We start from the raw sequence: 21,147 nt of genomic DNA, 5'->3' as shown, positions 1-21,147 counted from the left end.
AACCCAGGTTAAGTAAATGGAGAGGTACCAGTTACCGGTTTCTCTTCTGCCTTTGCTGTGAGAGGTCTGCGACTAGCCATTTTTCTATCGCTTTCCGGCCGTCTAGTCTTTTCTCAGACTTCCATTTCGTGCTTGTCAGCTGCCTTTCTTCCACACCTTACAACCATTGCTAGAGAATTCCCTAGATACCACCCCATTCATCCCTCCCAGCCCGAGCAGTCTCTTCATGTTTCTGAATCCAGTTCCCTCTTCCCCCTACTTTTTCTCTAAGGCCTACTCTTTTTACTTTCCTTCAGAAGCAGAAAACAGTGGCTTTCTTTTAACCTCCAGCTTGCACCTGACATGCTTCAGTAGCCTGGCAAGTTAGAAAGTTTCCTTAACATGTCTTTGCTTTATATGGCAGTGGGAATTGTACATAAGATTTTTTTCTGAGCCAGAATTAGTTTCAGCTTTTTCCCTATGTGAAAATATTGAACTACAGTTTTGAAGAAAACCCTAGGTCCATTGTTGGCAGTTGTGGGGCTTCTTGGCACCCCCTTTCCCAGGATATATTGTTCTTTTGCTTCGTTCTCACATCTGATCCATCAAGTTCTGACCAAACGGAAAAGGTAGACCACGGAGGGAAGTACTATCGCCCCCTGGTGGCTACCTCGGGAACGGCACTCAGATTCACTCAGCCCGGAAGCTACTGAGACCTGAAGGGTGCTGGGAGTCGGAGTGGAGTGGAGTAGGGTTGGGGGGTGGTGGGGTGGTGGGGTGGTGGGGTGGTGGGGTGGGGTGGTGGGGTGGGGTGGTGGGGTGGTGGGGTGGTGGGGGTGGTGGGGGTGGGGGGTGGGGGGTGGGTTGATACTTGAGGGTAGGTCTAAAGAAAACTAAAAAGCCCTGGATGCCAATCGAGTAGAGAACTGAAAAGGGCAGTACGTACGTCCTACTCTTCCCAGGCAGCGGGAGACTTCCTTGCTCAAATATAAAGTACCTGAACCAAGACCGAAGGTAACTTTTATTGCCTTACTGATGAGAAAACGGGTTTTTAGAGTTTTTAGCGGATTTCCTCCATTTCAAGGTTGTCTGCACTATTATGCTCTGGATCCCTGCTCAGGGAGTTTCTGACAAAAAGAAGTTGATCGATACTCTGACTAAGAACTGTTTGGATATTGATTTCCAGGCTTATCAGACTTATTACGAAGACCTCGGATTGGGCCTGTGGTTTGGAACCCAACCTCTGGGGGAACCTCCTTTTGAGTCCTGGTGCCACCACTTGCCTTCTGTTTGACCTTGGGCCAGCTCCTTCAATGTGCTAGGCCAATTTTGCAAGTGTCACATGAAGATAATAATAAGTACTGTATAAAGTTCTTGTGAAGGCTACATGAGGTAATCTAATAATACACCTAGCAGTGTGTGTGGCTTATATTAAGAGCTCAACTTCATAAAAGCATATTTGTATATATATCCTTTTCTCTGCAGATATAGCAAAATCACTCCATCAATATCTACCTAAACTTAACAAAAGTAATTTTTGAATTTAAGATGTTTCAAAATTTTTACATATTTATGTTATGCATCGTTTGAATTTTGTATAAGCATGTATAATTTTTGCAAAAAATTAGAATAACTTAAAAATAGATTTGAAGAAAAATACATTAAAATGTTGACAGTAGTTAATTCCAGGTGGTGGGAATATAGATGACTATTTTTTTCTTTATATAGTTTTCATTTTTAAATTTAAAAAGTGAATGACCTGGAAGTGAAAGAACAGAATAGACATGGAAGAGGTATGGGGTAGGTGAGAGGAAAAGATAAAGGGGAGGGAAAACCTGATTCTGGCAGGATTTCTGTTTAAGTTGGAGATTTGGGGGAGCAGCTGTTTAATTAAAAAGAATGTTTGGGAGGCAGATGGGTCAGGATATTTAGGACAGTTTTATGCCTGTTACATGACTCCTAGGTGTTTTTTCAAAAAAAAAAAAACTACACAGATTTAAATTTCTTGTCAAGTTTTTTTTTTTAACCATTTGTCTTTCTCTTTGATTAGGAGCATATCTTGTGGAACCAGGCTGGCTTTGGTTGAAATTCCTGCTTTCAAATCTCACTAACTGAATGACTGGACAAGTTACTTAACTTTTTCATGTCTCAGTTTCCCGGATGTACTCTGAGGACGAAGATATGATACAGGCCTGTTGAAAGGATTAATGAGTAAACCCATGTCAACCTTGTAGACCAGGCCTGGGGACCTAACATCTTACATAGCTCTTGTATTTTTGGGTGCAACACTGCATAAAGACTGGGTGTGATGAAAATGGATTCTATTTAAGTTACTGTTACTTTTCAGTGGCTGTGGACCCTCCTAGAGAGAGTGAAGTAATCCTCTCTGACCAGCAGTAATATCCTGGGCTGGGAGGATCTGGTAGTTTATTAGCTCATCTGATCAGCTCATCAAAAGGGGAGTAATAGTCCAGTTCCTGGCTTCAGGAATGTCCCAATAAAAAATTCATGGTTTTACAGTAGAAAACATTTCTACACATGACACAAGACCCAGAATTTTAAAAGAATGACACAAATGACTACATAAAAATTTAAATTCAAAATACAAGCAATGAATTTTTAAAATACCATATATAGTTACAAATCAAAATGACATATGTTTACAAACTTATGGAAAACAGTAGGCCCTGATCCCATCCCACATTCTTTGTTCCAAGGATAACTACTTTCAACTCATGTAACCAACTGTTTGGCTATTTATCTCCTTATCTCTAAGTAAAAATTGTTAAGCTCTTTGATTTTCTAGTTTCCCACCCCAGGTCCTGCAGACCGGCCTGCAAAGGAAAAACTGGAGTTTGTCTGTTTCCCTACCCGCCAGTCATCTCCAAGGCAGCCGCCAAGGGTTCCACTCACTTGCAAACGAACACGATTCACCTGACCCCTCCAAACCGAACCGGCAAAGGAAACTTCGCAAGAACAAATGCCAGGAGAGCAGCTTCTCGATTTGGGGCGGAACCGCATTCTCGAGGGCATCAGTAAAGGATGGGAGCACCCCAGAGTGAGGAGCTGTGGTCGCGCAAACCCAGCGACTGCCCCGCAGCAGTGCTCGCCCAGCTCCGCTCGCTTCCAGTCCCTTTCTCCTTTCTTTGTCATTATTTGTTTTCTTCTGCTCTTTCTGTTCCTCGGATTTTTTGGCCGGCCTCACACCTTTCTTTTCACGTCCTCCAAAGTGAGCCCCCCCCAAAGACAGCCGTGTCATCAGTCCTTTATAACCACTGAAACTTCCAAAATATAAAAATCAGTGAGATGCTCTTTAGCACCTGGAAGCGAACATTTTAATTAACTATTCAAGTCCATCACAATCCGCATCCATATTTTTCTACCGAGAAAAGAATGAACGTCTTTCCGTCCGGTCCCGTCCTGGGCGTCCTCTCGGTGGAGCAGAGTCGGGGCAGGACGAAGGGAAGCCCGCGGATCGGGATTCGGAGCAGCTCGGGCTCGTCTCACCTTCGCCCCCGGAGACGCTGGCATCCGCGGCCCAGGCTCCTCTTTCTGGCTGAATGTGGGACGAAAGGACCAGATTTCCTTAGCCTGACAGCGGCTTTCGTGTCCAGTGGAGACTTAGGAGGGAGAAATTTTGAATGAAATCAGACATCCTGGAACAGGATCAATTAAAACTCGGAATAAAATAGGACATCTGAATAAAACACAGGACTTCCAATTCAGGTCTGCAACCATCGAGGCGAAAACTGAGACACAGGCTCTCTCCTGGCTGATCAGTGACATCACTGCCCCTCACACGGCCATTTACTCACAGGGACGATCGCGCGGTTACAAAACGTGCGGTGTGAAGCCCCTCGCTGTGCAGGGTTCAGGGGGCGCAGCCTTTGCCCTTTACCCCCGAGACCCAGGGTGACCCGACGAGAGGGTGGCACTGGCTCTGTCTCTGCGCCCTTGGCGGCCGAGGCAGGGCCTCTGATGTCTGGAGACGGGCCGAGCCGCCCGGGTCCAGTGGGGTCACCCCGGGTTGGGTCCCCCCACCTGCCCGCCATGTCCATGTGGACCGCGCCACCGGGAGGAACCGCTTTCAGGGACCCGTCCTCCTAAGGAGACCGCAGAGCGTTGGGAGATAGCTGGAGCCGGAGGGACTCGGGTCCACGAGCTTCCTTCCCAGAACCTGGGCTTTCCAGTCCCCAGAGGAGGACACGCGGGAGCGGGAAAGCATGCCCCATTTGAGGGATAAAAAGTCTCCAAGTTAAACAGAAAGGTCCCACCGAGATTTGAACTCGGATCGCTGGATTCAGAGTCCAGAGTGCTCACCATTACACCATGGAACCTCTCACTATATGCCGCCCATATGTCACCAAGGATGAGTAAGTACTTACTTAGCATCCAGACTTCCCACGGATACTCCAAGGCATTTCTTCTACTGATTCGACGACCTGAATATGGTTGACAAGCGTGGGCAGTCACCGTCTTGCTTTCTCTTGGCTCCTCTTTTCATTGACTTCTCTCATTTCACTGGCACTTCCAGAAATGAGGTAAAATCCACTTTGGGTTTCAGGCCAGGGAAGAACCCCATAAGTCACCGTCATAAACCACATATTCTACCTCAATCTGACAGTTTCCGACCCTGAGGTAAGATTTCTGCAAATCTTAAGTGTGATTTCCCTTTTCTTTGCCTTCACACTTTTCCCATTGCCCAGAGAGGGCAGATGATCAAGGCAGGACTTGGCATTTTCCTGGGTCCCCTGGCCACTTAGCACTGGTTACACTCCACAGCCGCCACCACCTCCTACATGTACTACATAAAGTATGTCAACAGCAGAGTGGGATTGGGAGGCAGGGAACTCTCCTGTTCGTCTAATTTTGGGGTAAATTTTACTTACAATAAATGTATATTTGTTAGATTTACAATACAAAGTAATCAACCATGTTTAATATTTACTCAAAACACTCAGACAAACGGCCCATAGTCACCTGCTGTGACTCAAAATCAACCACATACCAAGGAGGCTACAAGGCAGTGCTCTGACACTTAGGCAGTCACAGACTGTTTTGTCAGAGCTTGAACAAGTCAGTTCTGTTCCAGTTTCTTAATATATCATGACCTAGAAATTGCACGGTTTTTAAAAAGCTAGCATGTATCCAGATACCCAAGACCGCTCATTGTGAATCACAGGGTATGTTTATCCTAGCTGTCTTACAGTGTGTACAGCATTTACGTACACAGAATACTACCATACTCAATATTTACATACATGCTAGCTATAAATCCATATTATGCCTCAAAATAAAAATCTGTTTATTTCATTTCCCCTTTAGTTCTTCATTTTATCCCAAAGCTGTTTCTTCATTTATTCAATACATAGAGCAGAAAATTAGCATTAAAAGAAAAAAAGCTACTGGCTAAAAATCAGTCAGAAAAATGCCCATTGTTGCTGGGAGACATATTTTGTCCCCAGGAAATGGATCGGGTGACTGAAAGAGGGAGACAAAAGGGTGACTCTTGTGATGAAGAGAAAGTTCACAGCTCAGGGATGAGGAGGAGATGAAACTTCCTTCTGGAAAATAGAGAAGTTGAGCGGCAACAAACAACGCAATGTGCTCCTCCTGGAGAACTTTAACATCAGTCAAGGTTTGTGACTGCAGGAACCAGAAATGGAGTCTGGCTGATAATAGGAAGAAAAGGAATCTGTTGAAAGCATGGTGAGAGATGATAGAATGGCCAGGAAACCCAGAGAACCGGGCTCTGACAACGGGCAGGGAGCGATTCAAATGAGGTTAGAACTGCGATGGGTGGAGAGGCGGTGCTTGAGGGACGAAAGTGTGTTGGGTCTCAGAGCCCAGGGCAGGAGGTGGGGATGTGGTGGTGGTGGGAACTGCCGTGTTGGGGGCTGGTGAACAGAACTAGCCTGGGAATATAACTCTCCCTCCTCCTCCTGCTCCTCCACTGCCTTTTCTCTCTCCCTCCTCTCCCACTCTATCCTCCTCCCTTTCTGTTGCTCCACCTCGCTCTCATCTCCCTGCGTTCCTCGCTTTCTCGTCATCCTTTCCCCAGCCCTTTCCTCTCCCCATCCGTCCGATGCTCCCGCATCTCCTCTCTCGCTCCTTCTGTCTCTAGCGCTCCTCCCCGCTCCTCCTTCCTTTGCAGGTAACGAATGTCCCCGAACATCGTCATGGGTTTGCACAGTCTGGGAGGCAAGTGTGGGAATACTTCCCACAAACGCGAGAAGCATGGATGCCTTCCTTTCTGGTCAGGACTCACCGCGGGTCTTTGGGACACTGAGGGAGGTGGCTCCCACGTGGGGCGGCTGAGCGTCCACAACCGACTCCCCGACGTTTGCGCGGCTTGGATGCCCAGGAGGCAGGCTTTAGGATGACCCTGGGAGACCTGGGGGTGGGGGCGGGGACGAAGGGTAGGATACCTCTGTTCCAGCACCAGTCACCTTTGACCGGCAAAGTATAGGGAAATGTAATTCGGCTGAAATCCTTCCTTTATACTAAGTCAACCAAGAAAAAGGCGATGGGTCTCAGGGAGGACCACGTCGCCCTCTCGTGGCCACCTCGGGAACGGCGCACAGGGAGCTGCACAGATCCCGAAGCTGCAGGTAACCAGGGATGCCAGTTCGAAAGAAAAAGCAGTGCTTAGAGGGAAACTCATAGCATTGACTGCCTATGTTAGTAAAGAATAAAGATCTAAAATCAATAACCTAAGCTTCCACTTTAGGAAACTTGAAAAAGAGGGACAGATTAAGTCCAAAGTAAGCATAAGGAGAGAAAGAACTAAAATTAGAGAAGAAATCAACAAAGTTGGAAATAAAATTAATAGACAAAAAAATTAATTGAAACCAAAACTGGTTCTTTGAAATGACCAATAAAATTGGTAAACCTCTAGCCAGGCTAAGCAAGAAATAAAGAGAGAAGATACAAAGTCCTATTCTCAAGGAATCAAAAACACTCAGTACTGATCCCATGGACATTAAATTATATTAAAGGAATATTATAAACAACCCTCTGTTCACAGATTTGATAACTTAAATGAAATGAACCAAATTCTTGAAAGACACAATTTACCAAACCCACACAAGGAGAAATTAATTATCCAAATAGGCCTGTATCTATTAAATAAATAAACAATTAGTAACCTTCTGAAACAAAGCACCAGACTTAGATGGTTTCACTGGTGAATTCTACCAACTATCTAAGGAAGAAACGATACCAATTCTCTACAACATCTTCCAGAAACTAGACGCTTAAAGGACACTTCTTAACTCATTCTATGAGGCAAGTTTTACCCTAATACCAAAGTCAGACAAATGATCCAGGATGTCAAACTAGTCTGCTGACCAGCTCCTAAAAGTCAACCCTGGAAGAATTATAGAAGCAAAAAGCACACAAAGATTACAGGAATTAAAAATTATGACCCTTCACAGAGACTGAAGGATAATATGATCTGTCATATGTGAAAGGTTGATGTTCAAAGGTAGCAGACAGAGGACAAAATGGAGAAAATCATTCCAAGTTCCGCTCTTGCATCTCATTCCAGTGGCTCTGGGTCAATCATGTTTGTCTTTCTTGTGTGCCTGCTTGACTTTAATTTATTTATTAAAGTGCAGTTGATTTACAATATTTATTAGTTTCAGGTGTAACACATAGTGATTCAGTGTTTTTGTAGATAATACTCCATTTAACATTATTATAAAATACTGACTATATTCCTTGTGCTTGGGTTAATCATTTCTTATCTTCTCAAGAAAGAAATTATCAGTGACATTTACTCAGTCTGCCAATGTGACAGCTGCAGCTTGACATCTGGAACACACAGAAGCTTTGCTGAGGAAAATAGTTCATGAAAACAGGTGTGGACAAACCAGATGATCCCTGGGCTTTCTTTTTCCTGAGCCTCCCTTTCCAAACCACCAGAGCTAATAATCTTCATGGCCTCCTACTCCACAAGTGCTGTTTGTGTGAGCATAAAAATGATTTCCTAAACAGAAGATTTCCCTGGTGGAGTGCAAAACAAACAGGGGTGATGAAACTTACAGTTGATCCTTCAGTAACACAGGTTTGAACTGTGCAGATCTATCTACATCTGGATTTTTTTGAATACTAAATACTACAATATTAAATGCTGCAGATTCAGACGGAATCGGCTAAAACAATAAGGAGGGCCAACTATACAGTTACGCTAGGTTTTCCACTGTGTGTGGGTCAGCGCCCCTAATTCCCGGTTGTTGAAGGATCAGTGCATTTTCTTGTACATGCTGCTCTCCATTTGGGAGCTCATCCTTAGTTTTACTAGGATCACCAGAGACCGAGGCCTGAGGCCTACGTCCACAGGAAGGCCTGAGGCCCCTCTACATGGTTCCCCTCCTTTCCCAGTGATTCCTCCCCAGGTATCCCCCTTCTAGGGACCCTTAACTCCTCCCCCTCCACTGGGTGTCTGCTGGGTACTGAGGCTCCTCTCCTTTTCGGAATTTCAGTTCTTGATCCCCACTCCACAGTGAGATGTCACCCAGTGGTTTGTGCAAGATCCAGCAGGAGAATCAAGAATCAGATGACTCTTTGGATACTAAGGATCTGCCAGGAGAAAGAATAAAAGTAACACTAGTTTAAACCCAAATATGCAAAACCTCACAGACCCATCAGACACACTTGACATTTCAGACATAGTCTCTGCAAAGTCCCTGTGGACACAAACTCTTAATGTGTTCTGCTCCAGAAATAACCTGGGGGGATCAGTCCCCATTTTCTTCCCTTAATGTCTTGGCTAATCCTGGAGGAACAAAAATGACCTGACTTGCCTGAGCAATAAATAGTCCAAAATGTTGGGACCCAGGGAGCAGGCGACCCCAAAATGTGCCTCAATGGCACATGTATCGATTATTTTGAAATAAAGTTACTTGAGAAACAGCCAGGGGAGGGAAAAAAATGATAACAAAAAATAATAAAACCTACACTGATTACCCTCTTCTTTCCCCTAAAAGCAGAAGATAAATCTCGCATGTGCTGGTATCAACAGAGTTGGGAAACTCAAAGCTAAGAAAGCTGTACAAACAAATTTTGTTACTTCATTAGTCTGTTACCCCAAGAACAAACCTATTTGTTTTGTTAATCTTCACGAATAATTACTTCTTTGTCTAAAAATGGTGTGTAAACAGTCGGCTTCCGTCTCTTAGGACGTCCTATTTCTATGAGCTCGTCAGCATGTGTACAAATTAAAAGAATTCCTTCCTCTTCTTAATCTTGTGTCAATTTAATTAGACCAGCCAATGGGATTCAAGAAGGATGAGGAGGAAAAACCTCCCCCTTAGTAAAAGGGAAAGGGAGCTCCAATGCGGGGCTGCACGTGCTCTTAAATGCCATGCATTGGCCGGGAATCGAACCCGGGTTTCCCGCGTGGGAGGCGAGAATTCTACCACTGAACCACCAATGCAACCGGCTGGTTTCTCTCTAGCAAGTTCTTTGAAAAATAATTCTAAAATAGATTTTTTTTGCCCCCAGTGTTCTTTTTAACTGCTGAAGGCACAGTCAACAAACAATATATCCCAGAGCAAGGTCTTGCATCAGCGATTTATGTCAGGCAAAGCTGTAAATTTTTGACATTCGAATCCAAATTTCGGCTTAGAAGAGACCTAGTTCTGAAGCAGGCTCTTTACAAGTAGATAGTAGATCTCTGCAGAAAAAAATACCAGAAATTCATGGAGCTTCTGCCTCTGGTCCCCATCTGGCGTGGACCGATGAAAAATTCATTCCTTCACTTGCTGACACGTTCTCTTTGACCTCCCGTTGCTTGGTGCCGCCCGCACCCGCCCTTCCCAACCTTGAGACCAACACGGGTTCTTTCTCCCAACTAGGCGTTCAGGATCCAGGGACCGTTCGAGAGTCTGGACTACTGGGGCTGTGTCTGAGTTACTGCAGAACATCTGGGTGACAACTGAGTCTCTCTCTTCCTATGCCTATTTTGAGTCCCTGTTAAAAAAGCCAAGAATTGAATCTTGCTATTAAATTCTTATGCCTTACAGAGACCTATACAAAAGCGAATCGATGAAAATTTCACTCCACGATTTCTGCTTTTCCTCATACCCTGTGCTCCCGCCACTCAGAGAGGCCGGTTCAGGGGAGAAAATGGAGAGTAGATGCTAGGATGTAACTCCTCTACCAAATTTAAAGCTTTCTTTTGCTTTTTATCTTCTTCTGATATTCATGTTTTCATTCATTCTTTCTTTTTTAATTTAAAATTAGTCTGCTAGAGATGTGTACTGTACTTAAACCGCTTCTGTCTAATAAACTGCTATATCTAGAATTGACTTTTATATCCAGTCTGAGAAGAGTGAATCTATTACAATGACCAGTTATTAGTGTTGTGTTGGGAATTCCTGTCATAGGCTCATTTCTACCACATCATTGTATAGTTTCACGTGTTGTGGTTGTGGTTGTGGTTGTGGTTGTGGTTGTTCTTTGTTTTGTTTTGTGTTTAATCTTCCTGTCTTTGCTAATTAGACTGGTCTGCTTGGACAAATTGTTTCCCTATAGTGTTTTTGGAATCCATGTCACTGACATGTTAAGGACTTCAGCATAAGTTCTTTTATCTCATCTTCTCTCTGCATATTTAAGAATAGACTGCCTCTTAAAAATATGCAGTGCTGCTGTGGGGATTTAAAATGACAGAAGTGTGGATTGGCTCACTCAAAATCCATTCCAATCTCCTTCTAGTTGAAGAGGTTGAAAAATTAAAAATTAGGTTTCTCCAGTTCTGGTTGAGTTCTGGTTAGAAATTAGATGCACTCAAGAGAGTTGGGGAACTGTGGAGAGGCAACCTTCCCACTGCTGTTGCTGGTGGTAAATAAGGTTATGGAACCATTGGTGTTTAGGTGTTTAGAGATGCTTATGGTTAGTAGTCACATTCTAGTTTCTAATCACCAGTTTAGCAGATGTGAGGGGTGCTGACATTAGCAGAGTCGAAGCTTCCTCATTTTGTAATGACAGTTAGGGAGGAAAATCATTGGCTTCTACACACTAATGCTTCTACCACTTCTCCCACCCAGGGGCTTGGAGGAGAGAATTACGAAGGTGAAGGGAGGAAAGCACTAGAGCATAGTAAGAAAATACTGTGAATATATTTACATAAAAAAGCAGAAAAAATATATAAAGCAGATTTCTGTGATGTCATATTGTTTGTGAGTGCACCATGATTCTCTAGTGTTTAGTATTTTCAAGTCTGATGTGTTCAGGAGATGAATTTGAGATGAATCATAAATTTAAAAGTGAAAATTCAATATCTAGAGCTCCCAGAATTAAACATAGGATACTATAGTCACAATCCTGGGCTAGGAAAGATTTCTCAGAGAACAAAAATGCCTTAATGATAAAAGAAAAAGTATATACATAAATTTGATTTCATAAAAATTTTTAAAAGAACCCTTATGTTCATTAAAAAAAAACTGTCATAAGAAAGTGGAAAGGCAAGCCAGCTTGGGAGAAGTTAGCTGCAATACATTTATCTAAAAAATGACTCAAATTCTGAATATAAAAAGTATTTAGACATCAATAAGAGAATGTCCTTTGTCATTAATAAAAGGAACAGGGCTCTTTGGACTAGTGGCTGCTTCCAAGACTGGGGCAGGAAATGCACAAGCTGAGCCAGGAGTATCTAGCAGTACTAGGAAGCAGGGAAGTGCTGAAGAAAAAATAAACACATTGAAAAAAAAAAAAGAAAAACCCCACAATGATGAGGGTATGCCAAAGGGACAGAAGACAACTGAAAAAGCTCACAGTGGCTGAAAATGGAACAGTTTGGGCAACAACATAAATAAAATAGTGTTGTATTATAACCCCACAGTGTAAAATAAATATTCACTAGTCCATTCTGATATAAATACATAAATAAGAAAATAGAAAAATGTCCCATGCAGAAGTATCCCAAGTAACTTACGTACTCTACCCTCCTCAAGTGTGGGCTACTCAGTGATTTCTTTCCAAAGAGGCAGCATGGAAGTGGGGTAAAAAGAATAACTTCATTTGAGAAACCTAACAAACACTACCTCAGCCAGAAGATCAAGACAAACATCACAAGTGTGATGTCATGTCGATAGTACATTCCCATGAGACAAAGTCACGAGAATGGCACTTACTTCCCCAAACCCAGAATCCCGGTCTAGTCATAAGAAAAACATCAGCCAAATTCAAATTGAGGAACATTCTAAAAAATAGCTGACCGGTACTCCTGAGACTTTTCAAGGTCATCAGGGCCAAGGAAATTCTGAGAAACTATGACAGTTAAAAGGAGTGTTAAGAGACATAACAACTAAATGAATGAGGTATCCTGGGTGGAATCCTGAAACAGAATCAGGGCACTAAGTAAAAACTAAGTAAATCAGAATAAAATATGGACTTTAGTTAATAATAATGTATTCATTCATTCATTATGACAAATGTATCATTGTAATGTAAGATGTTAACTGCAGGGGAAACTGGGTGTGGAGTGTATGAAAATTCTCTGTACTATCTTCTAACTTTTCTGTAAACTTACTCTAATAAAAATTATGTAAAAATTCAAATAAAAGTCAAGCCTATTAAAGGTGGAAAAAACACTTGAACCAAGTCTCTTCACAAAAGATTTCTTTTGCCAAAAGGCATCAGAAAGTACTCTCAACATCATTACTCATCAGGGGATCACAAATTTACCTGATATACCACTACACACTTATCAGAATGGGTAAAATTTAAGAGACAGAGAACAACACTTACTGACAGGAATGTGTGGCAACTGTACCCCTTGTTGCTAGTAGTGAGTAAAATAAGGCAACTATTCTGGAAAACTGACAGTTTGTAATAAAGTTAAAATGTAAGTACCCCACGATCTAGCAGTTCCACTACTAGATTTATACTCAAAAGAAATGAACCCACAAGCCCATAAAAAGGCTTATACAAGAATATTCATAGCCACCTTATTCACAGTATCCACACCTGGAAACAGCCCAATTGTCCATCACTGTAGTGTATTCACACATTGTAATAACACTCATTGGTTAATTCCAAAATGACCTACTGATACACACAACAAAATGGATCCATCTCAAAACCATTATCTTAAGTTAAAAAAAAAGCCAGACAAAAAAGTATATTCAGTTGTGAGAATGTCAAGAGCAGGCAAAATTAATCTGTGGAGATAGAAATCAGAATGGTGATTGCCTAAATGGGGGTAGAGTAAGGACTGATGGGAAAGGAGCACTGAAATTTTTAACTGATGAAAATTTTCTCTAACTTGATTTCTATACTGGTTACTTTCATCAAAGTTCATCAGGCCATGTATTCTATGTGCATTAAACTTCAGTTATCTACTGTTAGCAGAAAATTGGGGGTGGGGAACGTTATCAGCTCGACAAGCTATCAATCCAATAAGTCCTAAGAGCACCCTGGTGAGTGGCAGACCCTGTTCCGGGCGCACGGACACAAGGGCGACCACCAGTGCGACCTCTGCCCTCGTGGAGCTCGCGTGATGGACACAGGAAGCCCAAGCACCACAGCGGCCCCGGAGGCCTCTTGGAGGGGTGGCCAAACTCCCATTCACGGCGTGTAGGCGAGGAAACGGGCAGAGCCATCGCGGGAGCCCAGCGGGTGTTCTGCTTCCCCTGCACTCCTTGCGGTCCGGGTCCCCAGGGTCCCGGCCGAGGGTGGGTCCGGGGGCGAGGGCATCTGAGGCGGGTAAGGGGCAAGGCGGAGTGAGGCCATTCTGCTGCCCTTTTACTTTCGGGATCACCGAAGGCACCACTTTCAAACGGGATAAACGATCCGTCGTTCTCATCTTTTCGATTTTCCGAGGCTTTGGAACTTGCAACATTTTCCTGCGAGACAGCCTGGGAGTTAAGTATGTACCTCCTCCACGGAGAGTCCAGAAGCGCCTTGCATCGCAGTCTCTGTAGCGCAATCGGTTAGCGCGTTCGGCTGTTAACCGAAAGGTTGGTGGTTCGAGCCCACCCAGGGACGATAGGGTTAGGTTTTAAAATCTGTTCAAGGCATTCCATTATGATTATTACCTGTACGTTTGCTCACATAAAATTTACCATCTCCCGTTCTGTGTCTTATCCATCTCACTTCTGCTGCCAATCAGGGTCACCCCTTCTTTTCAGAGCTATTCTCACAAAACATCTTCTGATAGTATGTTTGACTCCATACCTGTGTAACTCAGGAGCTCCTGAAAAAGATAGGAATCCTCCTTCTAGTGAGGTAAAATATTTATTCTACCCTTTATCGATTTAGACAAGCAAAATTTTATGTGTCTCGTGTTTTCCAACCATAATAGGAGACCAACAGTTACTAATTGCTCTATCAATAATGTTATCAGTGAAATCACCATCATAATTATCCTGTGCATTATTTTCGATGAAGGCTTTTCTTCCATGGTTTGTGTGTTATGTATTTAACTCTTGAAATTAAGCTGGTTTGACGGTTTTATGCAACCGTCATTATTGTCCACATACCTGTGACCGCTTGGGCAGGCATTTCCACAGTGTAGAGAGCTGGTAGTGCAATTGCTATACTTCGTGTTCATATGCTTCTAATTTTAGTAAATCCTGCAAATTTGCCTTCCCCAGAGTTAGGACACGATTATATTGCAATTTCTTTTCCAACTTTTCTTCTTTTACTTGCCAGCACAATGCTCTTTCTATATATCTATTTATACTCTAATAAAAGGAGTGGTGCCCTCCTGACTTAACTAAGGTGGAGGGTACAGCAGAGGGACATTGTGGACGTTACAGAGACCTTCTATTGCATACGGATCCAGGGATGACTGGCCAGAACAATCTCTTGAGGACTTCCTGCCCAAGCAGCTTATTCAGAGAGAGAAATGTCACTGGTCCCAGATGTTTTCTCCTCCTCCCTTCCTCTCTTTTCTTTATAAATTTTGGTTATGCTTTTAATTTGATGAAAACAATCTAATGCCTGTTCTCCCTCCTATTAAATGGGAATTAGCATGCAAATACCATCTCTATATTATTCTTTGACAGTTTATCTTAATGCCTTTCAACAATTTAAATAATTTATATATTTGATATATAATGACATTTTAAAAGCTTATATTATGTGGATTTTTTTAAATCAAAGTGACTCAGAAAAATTAGATTGGTTTAAAAATTTGGGTCTAAAATGATTGTATATTTTTTCAGATTATCACAAAATGTATAAAATAATCATAGCATAACAGTCTAGTATATAAATTTTGGGGTTTTTTTGGCTTGAAAATCTAAATTAAGCTACACTTTAAAAATTTCCTATACTGGACGCACTTGTCAAACAAGCAAACATTATATCCAGTAAGTATTTAAACATCTGAAAATTTAAATTTATATGTTCAAATATATTAAATACACTAGGAAATATCTTTAAAGGGGGAATTAATACTTATAATTCTAGAAACCAGAGAGCTCAATTATTCTACTTATAATTTTTGGTAAATGTTTTCGTATAATCTAATATGCAATTCCATAAAAATCAATATGATTCCAACATTCTCATGCTCCATTGTATGTCACCCTAAATGACAATTTCAAGATCTACAGTTAACTTTAATCCTTTGACTAATATTAAATTGATTTGATACATTATTTAATCTTTGGTTGTCTGCATACTTTCTCTCTTTTTCCTTCCTCTTTGCTCTAATTTCCTGATAGATTATCTGACAACAGAAATACCATTTTACTTGGGGAATGCTGTAGTTTGCTGGGTTCACACAGTTTGCTGTCCTCAGATTTTTGACTTTCCTTCACTACCTGATAGCTGATTACTTACTTATATGTGCCTCACCACCATTACCTTCAGCTGACCTCCAGCTGTTAATACCGTGTCAAAGAGAGAACAAAGTGTTCATGATCAAATCTGCTCTTTTAAGAATAATTATGAGCCAAAGAAGGGTGGAGGGATGAAATGGAGAAATGCTGATGAGAAAAGTAGTTCCATGAGGTTTAACTATCTCCAAGGTGCCAAAGGGAGGGCACTGGCAGGTATTCCATATAAAGGAGTCGCCACATTCACTTCGCAGTTAACCTTTCAAGAATTGTTTCAGCGTCCACATATAGCCAAAAACATTTCCTTCATTAGTCAGTCAGCTTTGTCAGATAACCATCCAGATAAGCTGTCTGATGGCTTTCAGATCATCTGTTTACCAAGGAAAAGAAAAATAGAACTCCCCATTCTTGAGCCTTCTGTGGTTTTTTTTCTTTTTCTTTTCTGGCTTTTATAAATCTTGTTTTTGTCTTTACTTAATGACAACATTCTAATAACTTTCCCCCATTTTTATAAGTAAACTTGTGACTTAACTGATTCAAAATTTCTTTACCACTAATGTTGAAATATAATTTTCATATTGTCTGTATATGCAACATAGGTAGCTTTAATACATATTCTGGGATGAAGACCCCTCCATGGAAAACTGAGCCTTTAAACAGTTGGAAGATAGGTCCTTCTCAGTCTTTAAATAGCCAGTTTCCAGTTATGTATTATTAATGAACTCATCATAATTCTCTCTGTGTTTAAACCACTTTGTCTCTCCATTCTGGTCTGAGTGTCCCATCTTCTGTGTCTGCTGAATCAGGGAGGCTCACGGTGCTTTTGCTTTGCTTAAGGATGCTCTTTCCCTCTGAGGAGGGGCTCGAGGAATGAAGGACTGAAGGCATCCAGTGTGGAAGCCCCTCAGGTGCCTGAGCGTCCCTGGGCTTGGCTGTTTGGCTCCCACTGAAGGCCAAGACTTCTCCATGATCCCCCAAGTCCTACCTCAACACATTTTTCTTACGCTTTAAGGCCATTGTTTCTGTAACTTCCATTCTTATTCTGTAGTCTTGTCTGTGAACAGAGAAATTAGCTTTGAAAAATTCAATAAATCACTGCTAGTGGGAATCAAAAGCAGTTCTTGGGGATGGAACAAATATTTTATCACTGTTAGCAATTGCTGACATGACTGTTTCTTAATCCACACAAAGAATGCATAGGTAGATGTGATCTCCCACCAACCAGAGCCTTGATTCTTGCTCTTGTCCCAAGAACCTTCAAAAACAAGGGAACTCCTACAAAATACAATACTGGGGCCCACACAGTGCTCTAGTGATATCAATCAGACTGGTGAGGAAACATGTGAAGCCACCATCTGGGCGCAGCTGTGTGATCAGCCAAGGCAGCTGAGACCCCACTGTGAGAGAGCAGGACTGGCTGAGGCTCCTGGTCCCTTGGTGAAGATGTGGGGATCTGAGGAGGAAGCAAAGGCAGCTGCAGAGATGCCCTCTTCGGGCTGAACTGACATTCAACTGTATCTAAGCAGGTGGAGAAGGCCATCCAGCATTGTTATTATGTGTGAATCTAGTTAACTATGTTTATTGCTATAAGGATTAAAGCTGATGATTTTATGGTAAAACACTTATTCTTCAATCTGTGCTCTCTATACAGTAGCCACTAGCCTCATGTGGGTATTTGGGTATTTAAATTTAAATTAATTATCTAGTATGCAGTTAAAAATAAAAATAAATATTCAATTTCTCCGCACTAGTCACATTTCAAGCACGCAATTGCCACATGTTTCTCCGTGAAAAGGGCCACCGAGGGGCGAGTCTGCAGCCCGGAGGGGCAGCGTCCACAGTCCTGGGCAGAGGGGTCGCCTGCGTCTCAGAAGCGCATAAACCCGCTACTTCTGCGGCTTCCAGGCCACTCCTGGACTAGGCGCTTAGTTGTGGAACTGGAGATCCTGCGTTGGATGTGGGGTCCCAAGCTAGACTGGGGGGGGGGGCTGAAGGTCCTCGCTTCTGGGAAGGCGTGGAGACCTAAGCGAGGGCTTCTGGGAAGCTACCGTCCCCTTTCCTGCCTGAGAGATCACTGAAACTCCCAGAATTATTCTTCAGTTTAAAATAATGGTGACCAGAATAGGGTTTTCCTGGAGATACCCTTAAATGCAAGCACCTGCGTCGTTTCCGTAGTGTAGTGGTTATCACGTTCGCCTCACACGCGAAAGGTCCCCGGTTCGAAACCGGGCGGAAACAGGTCTATTTCTTTTGTGAAATTTACGTTTGTATTATTAAAGCAAAAAGGGTCCAAAGGCATGAAGTAATACTGCGGACGCAGCTGCATTTTCCTTCCCCAGGAAACACAGAAGAACTTCCCTTACTACCTGAAAGCCTACTCTGCACTAGGAACCAGGCCTCCTTTCTCTGCTCTCAGTCACTTTAGATGCCAGTTAGTCCAAGGAGGGCACAGGACACAGCCAACTTCAGGTTACCCTTACATCTAGAAATACCCTCACCTTCTCACCTGGAGCCTAAATCTCCTCTACACGCTGACACGTATTAAGTCTCGGAAAACCAAAAGTTCACCCCTGTGAAGCACACTTGGCTTTCCCGCACCTCAGCACACCTGCGGAACACGTTGATTTGCCTGACAGAACAAAAGAGGAGTAACCCTGCACCGAGGGTTCGAGTCAAAGACGCGTAGTTGCGAATTTCAGGCTCCACGAATTGAGCTGGTCGGGGAGGAAAAGGAGCCAGTACCCCTGCCGTTACCGGGAGCGCCCCTGGACTGAGGACAGAGGGCAGCAAGGAGACGCATCCGCTCATCTCCCGCTGAGAGCCAGGTCTGCGCCTGACTTAAAAGGAAACCGAGGTTCAGAAAGAGAGAATGACCTCGGCTCTGCCGCGGACAGAGACGTAGCTGGACTAGGAGGGAACCCAGCCGGTTACCACGTGAGGCCTGGCCTGGCCTCGGAGCAGAGAGCGTCGCCCACAGCGGGAGAGGGGAAGGGTGACGAGCAGCGGGCCCAGGGCCGGGAGCCTTGCACAGCTGCATTCAGCCGTGGGCCGATGGGAATCCCTTCTCTCCTGCTCTCCACATGCCTCAGATTTAATGTTGACTTTCTCAGTTTTCTCCTGGAGACCCTGAATAAGGGATAATATAGTTCCCTCTGGTGGTCTAGTGGCTAGGATTGGGCACTTTCACCACCACGCCTAGGGTTTGATTCCCAGTCAGGGAAGTATTAATTTTGCCGGATCTCTGCACCCTGCTAGCTTCACTTCATCTCTAGAAGTGTGATGTTCAGATGCAGAAGATTCTCTGCACTGAATTCTTAAACTGATGAGTTTAGGCTCCAGGGTCCAAGGCCCCTCCCAGGCTGGGAGATTTGAGATGTGATGAGCATACTGGCCAGCCACTGGCTTCCTCTCCTCTCCTCTCCTCTCTTCTCCCGGAAACCTATCGTCTCCCTCTCAGAGTGCGCATCTAAAGAGAACTTAGGACGTGAGTGACAATTACTCCTTAAAAAACAAAAACAAAACAGAAACATACAAAAATTAGTAACAGCATATATTCTTCACCTAAACGCACCAGTTAACATCTTCCCACATTTGCTTTCTCACTCTCTCCATATACATGAGTTACTCTACCTTTTGAGAGTAACTTGCAGACATCTCAACTCAAGATCACTGCTTAGGGGACTGTTGCTCCTTTCCTTTGGCGAGTCCCTCAAAACCAGCTTCTGCAGGACCTGTCCTCCAAGGTCATCAGAAGGTTTGTCCTCAGGTGAAGGACCATTATCGCCTGGTTCTCTTCAGACTGTGAAGAAGTTTCAGAAGGAGATTAATTTGGCCTTCCTCAATGGTGCAGGCCAGGTGCTCCCTGTGCTTGCAGGAACACGACTAGGTTGTCATTCCCCCAGCACTAGTTGCCCTCCAGACTCAGCTTGGTTTGTGGTGGGCAGTGGGTCTTGAGTCAGCCTGAGGGCTAGAACTACTCCGCTTGGGAGAGACCCTTCAGTGAAGAACAGCCGCCGCCTTGGTTCTTGCCTAACTCTCTGTGTCCTGCTAGCAGTAAAACAAAATTATTCACAACAAATAACTTTACTCACTTTCCCCTCCTTTCTCCCCACTTCCCCTCTGGTAATCATTACTCTGTTCTCTGTATCTATGGGTTTGTTTTTGTATGGTTGGTTTGTTCATTTGTTTAAAAATATTTTTAGAGAACATTTTACATATAGTGAAATCACATGTTATTTGTCTTTATTTATCTTATTTCACTTAGCAAAAGACCCTCAAGTCTATCCATGGTGTAGGAAATGGCAAGATTGTATATACATGCCACATCTTCTTTATCCTTTTATCTGTTGATTGACACTTGGGTTGTTTCCATATCTTGGCTATTGTAAATTATGCTGTTCTGTACAATGGAAATGTTACTTCCCTTTGGTGGAAGTGATGTATCTTATGGAATCATAAGTGTCCTTCCAGCCAGTTTTGACTGCCATTTCTCCTCAGCCCCATGGTGAATGCAAGGGCTTTCAATTTTTACTACCCAGAGCTAACTTCACAGACACCAGCAGTGTCACTTCAAATTTCTCTTTGTAGGAAAAGCAAATATTCAAGTGCTAGTTTTCTAAGCTTGTTTTCTACAAACAAACAAACAAACAAAAAATTAACCTGGAGTGGACAACAAATGCTCTTCTTTGGGTTGATTTCTATCCAGGAAACAAGCCTGCAGTTATTTAAACAATAGCACAATTCTCCATCTAGCTCCTGTATCTGAGCGAGGGGGCCAGGGGCTTGAAGAAGGACATACTCCAGGAGGGCAGGAATAAATGAAAATCTGATGAGAGGAAGCAGAAGGCTGGTGAGGCAAGTGGGACAGAAAACTGTGGCCTCCAAGGTGATTGAAGTCTAGTTTTCTTGAGAAACCAGGAAGTACAACTACTTTACCCAATATGTGCAGCAGGGAGTAAAATGTGTGTTTGTGTGTAGGGGCACAAGAAAGTGGGATGGTAGCAGAGACCCAGTGTGCTGAAGTCCCCAGTCATAAGTCTTTGTGAGGTGCCATTGTTCTACTGTGTTTAGCATTGTTTTAGTGACACCCTCGGTTAGAATTCAGATCATAAATGGAATGGTTACAGATGATCTGGAATTGGATCTTGGACTCGATTATAGTTCAAATTATTAATGACCCTGGTGTCAGTGAACACTGTCAGTCCATGACACGCAGCAGCAAAACATTTTCCCAAATCATCTTCTGTATATACCTATATATAGGTTTCCATAGAAGGCAAGGGTTAGAATGGCCAAATAGTTGCTGCCATAGAACATTTTAGTGAAGATATGAGTATAATTGGGTTGAATAACGGCATGTAAATGGGAGGAATTGGGG

The 21,147-nt window shown here is 43.1% G+C and overlaps 1 long non-coding RNA gene and 4 other non-coding genes across 6 annotated transcripts; 3 read left to right on the top strand and 2 right to left on the bottom strand.

Moving 5' to 3' along the window:
* The first annotated feature begins 891 nt into the window (after positions 1-891).
* On the top strand, positions 892-5,292 carry LOC140688126 (uncharacterized). Of its 2 annotated transcripts, none has more exons than XR_012062882.1 (2): positions 892-993; positions 2,030-5,292. It is a non-coding gene; the product is annotated as an uncharacterized lncRNA (long non-coding RNA). The 2 variants fall into 2 exon arrangements; XR_012062883.1 differs by lacking the exon at positions 892-993 and adding an exon at positions 1,043-1,371.
* Positions 4,245-4,316, bottom strand: TRNAQ-CUG (transfer RNA glutamine (anticodon CUG)). The gene has a single exon. It is a non-coding gene; the product is annotated as a tRNA-Gln (tRNA).
* A 4,055-nt stretch (positions 5,293-9,347) lies between the features above and the next one.
* On the bottom strand, positions 9,348-9,418 carry TRNAG-CCC (transfer RNA glycine (anticodon CCC)). The gene has a single exon. It is a non-coding gene; the product is annotated as a tRNA-Gly (tRNA).
* A 4,479-nt stretch (positions 9,419-13,897) lies between these two features.
* Positions 13,898-13,971, top strand: TRNAN-GUU (transfer RNA asparagine (anticodon GUU)). The gene has a single exon. It is a non-coding gene; the product is annotated as a tRNA-Asn (tRNA).
* A 3,964-nt stretch (positions 13,972-17,935) lies between these two features.
* TRNAV-CAC (transfer RNA valine (anticodon CAC)) lies at positions 17,936-18,008 on the top strand. The gene has a single exon. It is a non-coding gene; the product is annotated as a tRNA-Val (tRNA).
* The last annotated feature ends 3,139 nt before the right edge of the window (positions 18,009-21,147 follow it).

The sequence above is a fragment of the Vicugna pacos genome, chromosome 21 (genome assembly GCF_048564905.1).
Source record: "Vicugna pacos chromosome 21, VicPac4, whole genome shotgun sequence".
In the NCBI taxonomy this organism is placed as follows: domain Eukaryota; kingdom Metazoa; phylum Chordata; class Mammalia; order Artiodactyla; family Camelidae; genus Vicugna; species Vicugna pacos.
The sequence above is the reverse complement of the archived record's forward strand: the minus strand, read 5'-3'. Positions and strand labels throughout refer to the sequence as shown.